The following is an 11,136-nucleotide window of genomic DNA, read 5'->3' as shown; positions in this document are numbered from 1 at the left end:
CCATCCCATAATATAAAAATATTTCTGACATTAATGTAGTGTAAAAAAAATTCTTATATTATGGGACGGAGGGAGTACTTGGTAGTCGGTCGCTTTCATGTGCCATGAAAGTTAGCAAGGAACGCCTCCAGGGAATCTAGCCACTCCAAACCGTGTTGACATGAAGGCTATTAGGTCAGGCTCGTTCCGATCCGCGAAGCAAAAAAAGGACTATGATAAGTGCTACACGTCATATACGAGCACATGGCAATTTTGAATGTTTCTGATGGCAGGTTTAGTTACGCGAGGATGGCAATTTTAGTTGGCAAGCATGGCAACTTTCATGCTTCAGTTTACTTTTGATAAAAACTTGTGTGTCGCTGGAATTTTCCATTCTTGTGTGACTGGAATTGCCATCGAAAAATGTCACGACCGGAGTGCCATGAACCTGAGGTGTGGCACTTGGAAAAAGAAAAGAAGCGAGACATAGCGTAGGGCATGTGATCGTTCCTGCCGGCTAGATGCACATCATTGAGATAGTCGGTGTGGCACCCCGGCTCTGAGAAACCGGAACGCCCCGTATTCCAGCCCAGAGATCGAGGAGAAGTCTCTGGAATACGGCACTGCTTAACATAGAACAAATCAGCTCTGATTACAAGAATAATAATACAAGGGTCTGATGTTACAAAGAAGCACATCAACACGGCGACACTACGCCTGCGATACTACACTTGCTCTATGCTAGCAGCAAAACAACTCGTAGCAGTGGAACAACGACGAAGGTGGTGAACTCCACTCCACAGGGACTCTGCCTAGGACACGATCTAGCACGCACGCACGGCAACCTTGACAAGCAATCAAGAAATCATGGCATCACCTGCAATCTGGCATGACACGCTAGGTCAGTACATTGAATGTACTTGCGAGCTTACAACAACCATAAACATCAAGGCAAGACAATAACATAGCATTAACAGGTTAATTAATTAACAACTACCAAGATGAAACAACTACTAAGCATGGTATGAAACTGATACAATAGTGATAAATCTCCATCTCAGATCTCCATAACCATATCTCTCTTGGCTAACTGGCCAAGCAGTATGCCATCTCGATCACCTCATGATCAAAACCAAACGGTGATCATTCCGGCGATCACAACCATGACCAACACTTGGTCTCAAACGGTGATCTTTCCGACGATCACTACCATGACCAACACTTGGTCTCAAACAGTGATCTTTCCGGCGATCACTACCATGACCAACACTTGGTCTCCAACATCATCATCAACATCCTGCCAATCTGTACTGCTCAAAATATCAACAAATAAATCACCTATAAGTCATTCTGTCATGTGAGTGTTGATCGAACGGTGTGACCTAGTACGAACCCATGCCCATGACCGAGGACGTGGCTATCGATAGTTTAAACAAATACACTCTGCAGAGGTAGCGCACTTTACCCACACCACGGAACCCATGGTTGTCGGCGTTCTGGAAACGGGGGTCCCCAGACTTGCCTGCCTGCGGCCTGCGACGTGGCTCAAAGGGGGCCCAGCACGGCATGTCTTCATCAACACAGACCCAAGACCCTCGCGAGGGGCCAAGCCTCGCGGGGCGGACGACACGGAGCTTCCTCAGGCACGGCCTCATATGGCTGGCTCGCGAGGAGGCGGAGAGATCAAGGCGGGGTACCTCACGAGGTGCCCGTGACGCAAGCCATGACGACCAAAGGCGCCAAGCGGGCGCCAGCCGCGCAGTGTCCTCCTTTCCTCTTTGGTGCAAAGGGAGCAAGCGCAGGCGAGAGCATCAAGCAAAGGCACTCGTTTCGGTGCAACGAGACCAAGACCAGTCCAACGGCAGGGGGGAAGTCATTGTGGAGCCCAAGCCAGCGTCACCACCAGAGCCTTTGGCAGGCGAGGACCAACTTTAGTCAGGATAAGTGTACCAGATCTTCCCCTTCAAAATGGCCAATTGTTGGCGCCCTTCCCGCTCAATATTTGGCAAGAGGCCCAGGGCCTTTGCCTATAAATAGGACTAGCCACCCCCAGGGTAGAGGGATCAGAAATCTGAGAGAGAATCGAGAAGAGAGAGAGAGAAGGGTGACTGAACTCCTCCTAGCAGTTCATCCCCTCAGCCAAGAACAGACCCTCGCGAGGCTGTTCTTCCTTGTATTGCTCATCATCATCAGCCTAAGAGGCAATCCACCACACCACACACTGGAGTAGGGTATTACACCACAACGGTGGCCCGAACCAGTATAAACCCTGTGTCTCTTGTGTTGTTCTTTCCATAGCTTAGATCTTAGCGAGGCGGAGGGGTGCAGGTAGGTAGAAGGCGAAATCTCCGCGCCCAAGAAGAAGAAGACATCGTCCGGCCCGGCCCCTCAGGAGGCAGGCCCCTCAGGGCTCGCGCCTGCCCAGGGGGAACCTCGTTCCATCGCATAGGAAAGCGCGCCTGGTGCCCTCCTCAGGCAGGGCTCGGGGGCTCTCCCCTGGAGGGCCACCGACCTAGCTAAGGTCACGAGGGAGGCGCTTGGGCACCACATGGAGGCGTGTTTCGAAGCACATTTCCCTCAAGAAGGAGTAAGGCAAGGAGAGCCAGACCCTCAGGAGTTCGTCAGCAAGGCCATTCAGGAGCTACAGGAGTCAAGAGTCATGAAAGGCGGCCGCCGCCTACCAGCTGTGGCTCCCCATCCAGGCGAGGATGGTGGGCTGAGCGTCTGCATCGACATACTAGGGCTTAATCGAGTCGCCTCTCTGGAGCGCCTCTGGCCCTCGCGAGTGGGGCGCTGCGAAGGTCCACCCCACAGCTACGTTCGCATGCCTTACGGCTTGCCGAACGCGGCTGCCACGTACCAGCGCCTCATGAGGGGTATCATGGAGGCTCAAGAGGCCAGGCGTTCCACAGCCCTGGCGGAGATGGAGATGGTCCGCGAGGAGCCACCAGCGCCTCCAGAGCCTCCCGAGGCCCCTGGGCCTGGGGGCTCGTGAGGATCGGCTTCCGCAGCCCACCGAGTCTGCTACACCAACACTCCTTCATCCTCAACATCATCAGGTGACATCTTTCAAGTTTCATTTCCAGCTGGGAGCGCCCCCTAGGGCTGCATTATTCCCAGGCCGCGTGGGTCCGTCCCTGCGACATGTATCCTTTTTATTTCATGTTGTTAGCTTACTTTGTTGGGGGCGCCCCACGGGCTGCATCATCCCCAAGTCGCTCGGGCCTGACCCAGTGATGTCTGCCTTCCCAGCATCTATTTGAATGAATCCACTCCTTCGCGGCTAATGTGTTTGACCTAGTTGCCCGCTCAACTGACGCCAACTGACGGAACTGCTCCCAAACGGCACGACGCTTGCGCATGGGTCCGTCCCTGCAACGCCGACAAACCGGAATGGCTGAGCTCTGGCCGCGGCAGCCCTGCATGGCGCCACCTCGTCAAGCCTTCAGTGCCTCATCGCCCGCAACCAACGGCTGACTGTCAATTGTCATGGCAACCCCTCGTTCTTTCTATGATGGGTCTACAGGATCTCCTAAAGGAGCTGCGTCAGGCGAGGCCCTTGCGGTGTCTCCTTCACTCTCATCCGCGCGAACCGCTTGCACGTTAAAGGGGGGTGCCTGAGCATCACGACTCAGGGCTCCTACTGGCTCTCCAGCCCTCACCCTTTGGCCTTGTCCACGGCATCGCAACCTGGCATACCAGCGACGGCTGAGACTCGCTCGAGGGCCGGGACCCGAGGACATAGAGCAGAAAGGGGAGCAAAGGCGAGAGGGGAGGGACACGCGAGGACCTCGCCGAGCAACCTCATGCCTGCCGATGCACGGACCCGGCGACACACCAGAGAGCGGTCCCTGATTCTCGAGATAAGTCACCACCCGGAAGCACCAGCTACCGTGGCACCATCCCCGCACCTAATGCAATCCCGTGTTAGCGACGCCACTCTCCTTACTCACCGAATGACGGCTACTTGAGCGCCAAAGGGGACCTCCTGAGCATCGCGACTCAGGGGCTCTTACCGGACCCCGGGTCGCTCACCTCCTGGCCTTGACCACGGCATCACGACCTGGCATACCAGCGACGGCTGAAGCCGCCTTGGGACTGGGACCTGTCGGCGCAGAGCACCAAGCCCTCGTGAGGTTCGAAAGGGAGAACTGAGCTAAGACGGAATGAGCAACTCGCACAATTCTACGACAAGGGTTATATTAACAAACAGGATCACAGGCACCTTACAAGCCCTCACGGGACGCGTCTTTGATTCCTTGCAAGGAACAGATCCTAAAAGGACGCTAACTACACGCGCCCCTGCGAAAGACGCCATCGTCAACAGCGGGCCGTCAAGCACCGGCACCAACCCCATCCAGATCAGAGTCGGTGACGGCCTGACGAGCCCGCCCTGCTCCAGGAGCGGCGCCGGCTCGGGGGCTCGTAGCTGTCATCGCTCGTCTCCGGAGTCGCGAAGAGCTCGCTGGAGTCGCTAGACCCTCCGACGCCTCTGCCGCTTGAGCAGCCGCCAAGCGAGTGGTCGGCGGGCCCAGTCCTCGTTGTAGCAGGGTCTCGACCACCTCTCCCGGGGCAGCACTCCAGCCGGTGCCCGTTCGCATCGAAGACCTTGAAGAACATCACCGAAGCACCGTCGTACTCCAAGTGGATCGCGAAGGCGCCTCTTGTCCTGCAAACCCGAGCGATTTCGCTCCAGCCTCGAGTCATGAAGACCTCTCCTGGGGCAATGACCGCGACCTCTACCTCGGTCGCGAGGGTGCTGCAGCCGGCGTGCTGCAGCCAAAGCTCCAGGAGTTCTCCCTACGGGATGATGGAGGCGAAGAAGGGAGGAAGGCAAATCCAAGACTGAGGAGGCATGGCGGCGTGGAGCACGAACTCTCGGGAGGAGCCCTCAGTGTGGACCCCAGGGGGGATGACCCACACCTTCGTGACCCGTCGGCGCCGACGGCGCCGCCGCCCGTGGCGATCGACATCGACTCCTTCAGAGCCCTCGATGTGGGCGTACAAGGGAAGCAGGAACCCCGGCGGTGGCCGCTCGCACCAGGGCCCCGACACCACCTGATGGGCCCCCTCGTCCCGGCCGCGGAGGGCGAGCCGTTTCTTCGGCGGGAGCGGGTCTGGTTCCTCTCGGAGAGCCTTTCCCTTCTCTGCCGTCGAGAACCAGCGGATCGGAGCCATCGCAGCAAGACGGAGCAAGGACCGAGAAGGTGGAGAAGCAAGAAGGGATGGACTGGAAGGGCGCGCACCGTTCCGTACTTATGGCCGGCGAAGGCCAACCGCCGACCTCCACGATCGCAGGTAATCATGACCCGTTTTGCATGCAGGGACTTGTCCAATCCGTGCAGTTGCCGAGGCGTCGTGGGGAAGTGGAGACGCCCACGTCCAATCAACCGCCACGCGGCGCCCAAGGCCGCGGGCTGTTAGGGCCCGCGGCGCTTCGCTCTTGCCCTTTCGCCTTCCTGCACAGCCAAGTCCGGGCGTGCCTTGGGCCTGTGGGCTACTGTCGGCGTTCTGGGAACGGGGGTCCCCAGACTTGCCTGCCTGCGGCCTGCGGCGTGGCTCAAAGGGGGGCCCAACACGGCCCGTCTTCATCAACACAGACCCAAGACCCTCGCGAGGGGCCAAGCCTTGTGGGGCGGACGACACGGAGCTTCCTCAGGCACGGCCTCATCAGGTTGGCTTGCGAGGAGGCGGAGAGATCAAGGCGGGGTACCTCACGAGGTGCCCGTGACGCAAGTCATGACGACCAAAGGCGCCAGGCGGGCGCCAGTCGCGCAGTGTCCTCCTTTCCTCTTTGGTGCAAAGGGAGCAAGCACAGGCGAGAGCATCAAGCAAAGGCACCCGTTTCGGTGCAACGAGACCAAGACCAGTCCAACGGCAGGGAGGAAGTCATTGTGGAGCCCAAGCCAGCGTCACCACCAGAGCCTTGGCAGGCGAGGACCAACTTTAGTCAGGATAAGTGTACCAGATGTTCCCCTTCAAAATGGCCAATTGTTGGCGCCCTTCCCGCTCAATATTTGGGAAGAGGCCCACGGCCTTTGCCTATAAATAGGACTAGCCACCCCCAGGGTAGAGGGATCGGAAATCGGAGAGAGAATCGAGAAGAGAGAGAGAGAGAGAGAGAAGGGTGATTGAACTCCTCCTAGCAGTTCATCCCCTCAGCCAAGAACAGACCCTCGCGAGGCTGTTCTTCCTTGTATTTCTCATCATCATCAGCCCAAGAGGCAATCCACCACACCACACACTGGAGTAGGGTATTACACCACAACGGTGGCCCGAACCAGTATAAACCATGTGTCTCTTGTGTTGTTCTTTCCATAGCTTAGATCTCAGCGAGGCGGAGGGGTGCAGGTAGGTAGAAGGCGAAATCTCCGCGCGCAAACCTCAAGGGTCTTCCGGAACCCGAAATCCGACAATGGCCTCGCACTCCCATTCGGGTGGACCAACGGCGTTCCGACAAAACCGATCTACGGACATGACACTCTCCTGGCCACTCTGACCAACACCCCCTTTGGGTTCAGTCCTGGGTGGCCCCGTGCCTACCAAAGACACCAACGGCCACCGTTGTGGCCAACAAAAACGGTCCCAAACAGGGACAAAAGCGCGCAAATATCCAACTATGGGCACACAAGGCTTATGTCCGCCTACCTGATCAGGGTAGCGCACGCCCATAACCTTCCCTCGTTGGAGGCACCGGCGAGAGACACGGCAATAGCATCGCATTAGGGCCTTCCCATAAAGGCAAATGTGGTTGCACTGGAGAAAGCCCGGTTCGGTGGCACCTGACCAACTTAATGACGGAATTTATCCCCAAAAATATAACTATGATAACTAATACTCCGATATCAACTATCAAACTATAATCCAAGTCATAGCAATATCCAACAAATAATCCAAAGCTTAATATCGTCGTATCAAAATACTCCTAGGACAGTATAACACTACTATCATTATGAATTCAAGAACGATAATACTACTACTCAAATATCAAGAACTAACTATCCAGCTATGATCCACATGCACGCATCATCTCCATCATCATACTCCAAAACATAAGATCAACTAGCATCATGATGAAACTAACACTAGCCACTAATAATCCAAAGGCAACATCATATCCAAAGTAATACTCCAAAATAATACCAGATACCATCATGAAAATAATCATAATAGCCACTAAGAATCCAAAGGCACATGTCCAAAGTAATACTCCAAAATAATACCAGATACCATCATGAAAATAATCATAATAGCCACTAAGAATCCAAAGTCACATGTCATCCACATAATCATCAGAACATAAGTCCTAGAACTCCAAGCAATATCATGGCAATATCAAGGTCAAAACAATACTACGAGAAATTCCATGAACAAATCATACATTGCTAATACAATATTTTAAACAAGTTCAAATAAATAAACCATGTCACTGCATTGCAATCATGCAAATGGAGGGTGTGGCTTGCCTGGGGTGGAAGAAATCACCGGGAAGAAGTGCGAGAAGCTCGCGGAAAGAATCGCCGGAAAACGTTCTCTCTCGAAGCGGGCTGATTTAGTGCAAGGGCAAAATGGTCATTTTCAGAATGTTAAAACATGGTGAAAATGTTTCCATCGGAACGGGCTCGATGAAACGAAGAAGTGGGCTTTGGATTCACCTCATTTGGAGTTGTGGTTGAAAAGTTATAAAGTGTTTTCCGCCAGGGGCCTATTTGTGAAAAGTTTTCTGCAAACAAGCCCCTAACTGAGAAAACCGAAAACGTATTGGGGTGGAGTATGCTTTCTGCCAAAGGAAACGAACTTCAGTCGTAGTTCAAAAGGAATGCGCTTTCTGACCAGGAAAATGAACTTCACGCAGTACGTTTCCACTTACCACGTCATCTGGGCCGGGTCAACGCACGGAGAGGCTGATGGGTGGGTTCACGCACGGTGGTGGGGCCCGTCTGGCCAGCTGGGCGGGGCGGCTTCATCTTCCTCACGCCCGCCCGCGAGGCAGGGAGGCCGCCGGCGTCGGGCGACGCTAGCAGGCGCCACAGAGGGCCTCCGGCGACGCTCCACCTACCGAAGAGCTCAGCGCGGAGAGCCGCGTCGATCTGAGCCCATGGCTCACGCCGGAGAGGAAGGGGTCGGGCAGGGTTCGCGTGGTGGCGGACGGCGGCTCGGCCGGAGTTGGAGACGACGCCACCGGGGTCTTGGCAAAAAGTAAAGGAGGTTGTGCGGTCCGCCGGAGTCTGGTCGGTCGACTAGTGGTGGAAGAATGAAGGGAGGGGGCGTGGTTCGCCGGAATCGAAGTGAGCAGAGGCGGCGGCCAAGGCGGCGATGGTGGGCACAGGGAGCTCCTCGAGGTCGAATGAGAGGCTGGGGAGGGGTAGTGGAGTGCGGGGAGGCTTCTGGTGTGCTCTAAAGGCTCGGGGGAGGCATATATATAGGCGGGCGAGGGAGACCGAGCTCGGGTGTCACCACGGGGATCCGGCCAACGCTCTGGCGAGGCTCAGCGATCACGGGGAGGCGCGGGAACGCGACGAGGGAGGAGAGGACGAGCGACAGCGGTGCACAGGGCAAGAGAGGCCGAGGGCGCAGAGGGGACAACCACGGCGCCAATAATGCTCGGTCGGCCACAGTGCGCCCGTGGGCGCATGGCGACGAGCGCTGACAGAGGGCTTACAGAGGGGGATATGGCTCCAGCAGGATGGCGAGACGCGGTGAAGTTGTTGGACACGCTCACGAGCGCGAAGGCGGCGAGAGGAGGAGGGGCCGGAGCTAGAAGACGCCTAGACGCGGCCAACGCCAGCAGAGCGCGTGTATTGCATGCCAAAGCTCGTGATCACCGCGTGCACTGGTGCACACAGTGCCACACGGCCGGCCAAACGACGTCTGGGGGTTTGTCCTTCCTAGGGAGGTTGCAACTGCGGTGGTAGTTTGGTTAAAACTGCCATGGTTAAATGGTAATCACCGCCTGAAGTTTACTGCAGTAAATTTGGCCGTGCACTGGTGAACAACAGGGACTTTACTAGTGCCAAAGAGTTTGTCTGGGGTGATTATATATGGAAGGACTATGATCCTGGAGGTTCTGGGGCATAATGGAGCATAAACTAATATAGTTGCTTTGTAACTCACATTATGGGTTCAGAATCAAGATCATGATGGTGCACTCACATAGAGTAACCACTTGAGATAAAATTTGGCAAGGCTTAGTTATTTGGTCATAAGAAGATGCTGTAAAAAGTTGGCACCAAATGGATTCACCAAAATGGTACTTCCTTCACAGCTATTCCCTCTATCCAGAAACTTGCAAACATTCTAGAGAAATATTTGCTAGATTAATTGATCCCAAATTTGGTGGAGATAAGTTATTTGGGTATGAGAATGCTCTGGTAAATTTTCAGGCAAACTGAAGCAATATAAAATGTACTTGCTGCACAATCTGAAAATATTGCCAGAATCAAATATTTGGTCCTGTGCTCATATAGATGATTGGATGGGGCTGAATTTTGGAGGAGTGCGATAATATGAGCACAAGAAGAGACATGCAAAATTTCAACTCATTTGGATTCTCCTAGCTAGCACTTCCTTCACACTGGCTTCTGTTTGACAGAAACTTTGAAAACATCTCTGAGGAAGATTGGCTAGGCAAATAAAGTTTAATTTTTTCATGTGGCAAATATTTGGACATAAGAGAATGCCCAAAATATTTGGGAGGAATCAGGAAAGGATAGGTGTCACTTCCTGCACAAAGTGCCCCTGTGGACAGAAATGAAGAATAATTATTGGGGAATTATTTTTGGGCTAGGACAGGAAAGTTTGGGCATATTTAAGCAACATATGACCCAAGAAAATTATGAGAATTATTTGGGGATTTTTGGATGGACATAAATATGGGTTGCTTCACAACCTAGGGCACTTGAGGTTATTCCTTTTATAAAAAAGGAATATTCCTGAGAAAAAGGAAGTTAGGGTTTGGTCAAGCAGTGAAGTGACATGGTCTTGGCAAGGTTTTGAGAATGATGAGCCACTTGGGAGAGGAAATGAAGATGATTTCCCAGGTGGCAAGGCCATAGAACCACTCCAAAAAGAAAACAGAGCAAAAATCAAATAAATCAAAAGAAAAAGAAAAAGGAAAGGGCCAAAAACCAGGCTGTTACAACTCTTACCCCCTTAAAGAAATCTCGTCCTCGATATTTAGTTGCTTAGGGAACAAGTATGACTTGAGGACACCGTTTCTAGCTCGGGTATCCTTTTTTCCTTTAGTTATTGTTTCCCCAAGAATTTCAGATGATCAACTTACCTTCCACTGGGGTGGTTTGCTTCACCATTCCCCGGATTCTGATGGGTCTCTGCTCATATACTAATTCCTTTTTACTAATGTTGATTCTTTCATATCTGCGGTGATATCCAATGGATCTGAGCATAAATTTTTCTTTTGTCATGAAAACCTTAATACTTCTGTCATGGGGTTGCTCCAAAAAAATGTAGGCCTTCTGGTTTCAATAAATGCGGAGAATTAATCATGGGCATCTTCTGACGGGATCTGACTGCTCATAGATGGTACTGATTTTGATTTATTTCTTTGGCTCGAGCATGAGATATGTACCAAAGTTCTGACTGCCTTTGGTCAGGAGCAATATAACAGTGTATGGAGTTATAGTTGTGTCATACCCCAAGTATTTATATCTTGAGACTGGCCTGCCAGGGGGCTGACGGACAAATGCTTCTTCTAACAGACTGATCGTGTACTTGATTTCCTCGGTGAGTATATCGGGTCTGAGCTGATTGTTCGGCTTTTGACTTTCTCATTTTGTCGGTATACCTATTTGGATTTTCCATATGGAAATTATGGCCTCCAACTGATTTGGGTATCTGGACCCTGATGGTCGCGCAAAAATCATCATACCTTTGTTGTCAGTTTTACCCTATAACGGTCATGATTTTCTTTGTGAGGATACCTTACTATAAAAACTTGGCCACACCTGTCCTTGATTCTTCGTATGACCAGGGACGTGATTAGTGCAATATTGTTGGCATTATTCCTTTGTGCCTGTTTTCTGACCTGAGTCCGCACACATATGACATATAATCGGGACTTGTAGCGGTACAGAGCTCGTTGTTGGGGCCAATCATACAAGAAGGTGACAAGGTTTTAAGGCATCTCCTTGTCAGTTG

At 52.8% G+C, this 11,136-nt stretch overlaps 1 long non-coding RNA gene across 1 annotated transcript; it reads right to left on the bottom strand.

The window, feature by feature from the left end:
- Positions 1–6,758: 6,758 nt before the first annotated feature.
- Positions 6,759–8,631, bottom strand: LOC123058511 (uncharacterized). The gene is made up of 3 exons (XR_006427224.1): positions 7,850–8,631; positions 7,635–7,759; positions 6,759–7,526 (listed from the first exon to the last, which is right to left on the bottom strand). It is a non-coding gene; the product is annotated as an uncharacterized lncRNA (long non-coding RNA).
- Positions 8,632–11,136: the final 2,505 nt, after the last annotated feature.

This window comes from Triticum aestivum, chromosome 3A (assembly GCF_018294505.1).
Source record: "Triticum aestivum cultivar Chinese Spring chromosome 3A, IWGSC CS RefSeq v2.1, whole genome shotgun sequence".
In the NCBI taxonomy this organism is placed as follows: domain Eukaryota; kingdom Viridiplantae; phylum Streptophyta; class Magnoliopsida; order Poales; family Poaceae; genus Triticum; species Triticum aestivum.
This window is presented reverse-complemented; position numbering and strand designations above follow the sequence as displayed.